General features: G+C 46.4%; 1 long non-coding RNA gene across 1 annotated transcript; it reads left to right on the top strand.

Annotated features, from left to right (window-relative positions):
- The first annotated feature begins 615 nt into the window (after nucleotides 1-615).
- On the top strand, nucleotides 616-4,190 carry LOC111825643. The gene is made up of 2 exons (XR_002828825.1): nucleotides 616-1,202; nucleotides 1,964-4,190. It is a non-coding gene; the product is annotated as an uncharacterized LOC111825643 (long non-coding RNA).
- The last annotated feature ends 363 nt before the right edge of the window (nucleotides 4,191-4,553 follow it).

Genomic DNA, 4,553 nt, shown 5'->3' with positions numbered 1-4,553 from the left:
CGTCTCTCACACATTTCCAACACTCCACTTCGCCCGCACCTGTGTACCCCTTCGAACGATCTCCACACCCAATCCTAACACCCACTCGCTCCCATCCCCCCCTTCATCCCCCGCTCCCCCATCTCACCCACATTCCCGTCGTAACCGAAAAACAAAACACTGTAAACCTCAACCGGCCTCCCCCTCCCCCCGCACCACACGATCCACTTATTCACCTCCTTCCCCTCACTCCCTACTCCCCCCCCCCGTTCTCTCCCTCCCACCCCGGTTCCCACACGCCGGTTCCACCTCTGCTTCTTCAAGGAGGGCTCGCTCGCCGGCCGGGCTGCAGGCGGGGGCGCGCGCAGCGGCCGCTCGGGGCTGGAGGCGCGGCGGGCGGCTGTCCGAGCGGCGCGGGCCTTGGCACGGGGGAGTTAACACTTCATGCTTCTCGCCTCCTCTTCTGCCTGGCTCTTTTAATTTTTTTTCTTTCCTCTCTCTCTCCCTCGCGCGCTTTCTCCGTGCAAAGTGCAAGACAGAGGTGCAGCCGGGCTCGAGGAAAGGGAGGGGGTGGGGGAGAGTTGAGTTCTTTCTTGCCTTTTTTTTTTAAAAAAAAAAAAAGCAAAATAGCGAAGTCCTGGGGAAAGGCGAGGCAGAGAGCAAAAGGGGGGGAGGCCGAGCCGACGAGCAGCCTGAGCTACAGCTCGAAGATGAAAAAAGATTTTAAAGCCTCTGATCCAGCAAGAAGAGTTTAAAGCAATTGCTGAGTTTTATAGTACTTGTGACGTCAGGCCCAGATGGGAAATTGACTGGTACTCTGGGCCAATGAGAGGCGGCGAGAGCGGCCGCGATTAGCATAATAGTATAGAAACAAGGAAACTTTTCGGAGCTGTCAATCAGGGCCCAATCAGCTGACTGTCAGCTGGGACGGGCGAGCTTAACCCTTCCCGCGCCGCCACCTCCCCCGGAGGGAGCCAAGCCGAGCGCAAAGTTTGGTGAAAGAGAGCGAAGAGTTTTCCAGAGGGGCTGCGGGAACCCGGGATGTTAGGGAGGTCGGTGTGATTTACTTTGGAGCGCGAAGAGGCCTGTTTTCCGGAGCCCCAGCTGACCAGCCACTCACTCGGCGGGCATTGGCCTGACTGCCCTCCCCTGCCAGCTCCCTGTCCCCAGGATGGTGAATTAGCCTGGCAGCCTTCCCTCCTCGCTCCACCTTCGGCACCCAGGTGTCTGCCCCGGGGATCGTCCTTCCCCCAGCCTGACTGTGCCCAGAGCTTAAACTTGGCCCCAACTCTTTGTCCCTCTCCCCTTCCCCGCGCGCGAGGGCACAGGGGTCCCGACTGCATGCCTGACGCTGCTCCGCCGCGCTCCTGGCCGGTGGTTCGGGCTCCGCGAAGAGAGAATGCCCATTTTATCACCTTCTGTTAAAGGAGGCAGAATAACTTGTTCAGGGGCCATTATGCGCGGGGACCGGCTGCTCGCGGGCGTCGCGTGCCCTTGGGGGGAGCGAACGCCTACGCGAGTTAACTCCGGGAAAGCTCAGAGTCTGGTCAGCCCGGCTCAGCCCTCAGGCTTCCGACTATGGCTGGAGTTTGACCTTTGAGATTCGTTCTCTCTCTCCCTTTCTCTCTTCCTCTCTCTCTCTCTCTCTCTCTCTCTCTCTCTCTCTCACACACACACACACACACACACACACACACACACACACACACACACACAGGCTTACTCACCCCTATGAAATCTGACCCCTGTTTATCAGGGTCCCGCGCGCCCTTTGCACTTTTATGTTTCAGTAATTATTCCATACTCGATCGTGGCGAGGAACCAGGGGGGGAAACAACACCCCATCGTTCCCCAGCTCCCCTCGAAGGGTTAAATTTTAAACCTAGGTTTCTCGGACAAGCCCGGAAAGCCAGAGTGGGGGTGGGGTGGGGAGCAGCTTCTCCCCCTCCCCATTACAGATGCTAATAATTGTTCCATTTTCTAGATCGATTCTTTTAAAGCCCATGCAAGAAGGAAAAAGAAAAAGGAAAGAAAAGAAAAAGGAAACAACCAACAACTCTGTTTCTAAGATTTTAAAGCGATAGGCAAGTCGGAGAAGCCGAGATTTACTATTTGGGGGAAAGCAAGAGTGCGCGAGCGAACCCAGCGTTTGGAAGACCAGCCCGCCTGCTTGGATGTTGGGACTGTTGATTCTTCCAATTAATGAAATGCATTTGGTATTAATGCTATTTTTTTTTTTACTTTGTGGGAGGGGGAAACACTAGGAGGGTGCATTAAGAAAAGAAAAAAAATTCTGAAAAGCCTGCAAAAGGATCGAAGAGTGAAAACTATTGTTGGAGCGAGTTGGTTTTTACCTCAACAGCGCCACCTTTCGGCAAAGGTCAGTTGAAATTGATCCGTGTCCAGTTTTGTTGAAGTGAAAAGAAGCTGGTTTCCCAAGGTGGGAGGAGGAAAGAGGCGCAGGAAGTTTGACTGCAGTGGGAGAACCCAACCTTGTAGGTAAGGGGCTGAGGACAGTGCAGGCAGGTGAGGGAGTTATTTTTCCTCCACGGTCCCCCTGGATTGTCGACCAAGGGGACAGGGGACACAGAAGCCTTTTGGAGTGTAATTCTGTCTCAGAGACTTGAGCAAGTGGATCCCATGTAATAGGGCCCCAAGCTCTTTAAAAGTGCCAGGATGGATTTCCAGCGGGCTTTATGGCAATATCAATAGAATTAAAGTTACTTGTAATTCAGTGATAAATGAGATGTCTCTAGTAAGTAAGATTAAGTGCAGCGCTATAAAGTTGTTTATCTGAAAAGTAATTCTCAGAAAACCTGACTTCTGACACTTAGTCATATATTAAGCCTCACGTCTTGAGCATTGCACTTCAGAAGGCTGTCACCCACCCCACAGCATACTTTACTATTTATAACGAGACCTTAGGTGTCACTCACTGGCTTCAGACTCCAGATTAGACTTGTGTTAATTTCTCTGATGCTGGCAGCCTTAGTTTCAGCAGACCCCAGGGTTCCTAATGAGAGAATCCCCCAATACAGGTTTGTAGGCGCATCAGAATCCTAAAAGGCCAGTGCTGTTGGTATTTTCCAGAAAAGCACCTTTTCTTTTCATCATTACTTCAGCGAAGTTGTTTATAAGGGTAGTTTTGGTTTTATGGGAATACTTTGTCTATTACCAGTTTGGAGAAGAAAGAGTGACGGTTATGTCAATATTTATGCAACCTAACAGAATTCCTTTGCTTTCCACCTCTTAAACAGTATTTTACCTAGTAATGAAGTTAAGGGATTATAGCTTGTTTATTCAGAGGAAAATCTTAAACTACATAAACATACGATGTCATTTAGCATTGTTCATAGCAACAGTTTTCTAGGCTTTTAAAAAATCATTAGCCACAAATGTCTGAAGTTTATAATTATTCATGTGAAACATGAATTTAAATGTAGTTAGGAAGAATTGATTCTTTTTTTTGTTTATAATATTTTTTTTTAATCCTTTGGCATCACATTTTTGTTAAAAGCTGTAAGAAATGGTCCTTGTCTCTCATGAAAGTATTTTTGGCCAGGAGCACTGAAACTTCTGCATTCATAAACAACATTTATAAACAAAGTTCACTCATGACGAAGACCATGTGATATAGATTCATGGCCATGCACCTAATTGTTGCAATTATATATCATTTCTAGAAATTAAATGCTCATGTTTGGGCAGCTAAATGTATTATTATCTGCACTTTTTTCTTATGGTTTATTTCTGTACACTGCTGTTAAGCCATGGTATTTTTCTTTCTCGTATTGCAGAGTCTTTTACAGTCTCTTATTTTCTCTCGGAAAAAAAAGAGAGGACCAGAATTATTTTTTAGATGTGTAGCAGTAGTGCTCTCAGACTTATAACTGAATTCTCATTTTTGTCCTTTTTACTTTATTATTTAGTGATGCCCAGGGGTGTCCAAACATTTACAGTTCTCCGTTAGTGGCATTTCTTTTACAACAATTGAGCTCTCTTATTTTAATTAGTACTATTCAGGTTTTTGATTCTGTACAATTACAGCAGGCCACACTTCCTTAGACTTCTTTGCTCACATTGTTTGTTTCACTTCTCTCCAAGCCCATGTAATCCAAATACAATACAAACCCTGTTTCTGTACTGCTTAATATCCCCTTGCTATATATACGCTAGTAATCTCTGTAGAACAATATAGAGTAATTTCGAAACCATGCGTTTGTCATTATTGACCAATTCAAACCAGTAGCATTAAAGTTTCTGAAAGCCGTGAATATTTATAGAAGAATTTTGGGAGGGAGGAGGGCATGAGTCGAATCATGTAGAAGATTGCGAAACCGTAACATCTAAAACACAACTGTAGATTCGTGTCAGTATATACACAACAACTTTGGACAAAAAGAAGAAAAATCCTGTTCGTGTCCAAATGACAATGATTAAAAGTTAAAAATAATATATATATATTTTTTTCCTGATGGTGAGTTACAGCTACTCAGGTATATCATGTTGGAATCTGACATAGATAATCTGAAAAAACCAAAATGCACCAAGAAGTGTAGTGTCTGTTCTCCTTG

Source organism: Myotis lucifugus, unplaced genomic scaffold, assembly GCF_000147115.1.
Source record: "Myotis lucifugus unplaced genomic scaffold, Myoluc2.0 scaffold_35, whole genome shotgun sequence".
In the NCBI taxonomy this organism is placed as follows: Eukaryota; Metazoa; Chordata; class Mammalia; order Chiroptera; family Vespertilionidae; genus Myotis; species Myotis lucifugus.
The sequence above is the reverse complement of the archived record's forward strand: the minus strand, read 5'-3'. Positions and strand labels throughout refer to the sequence as shown.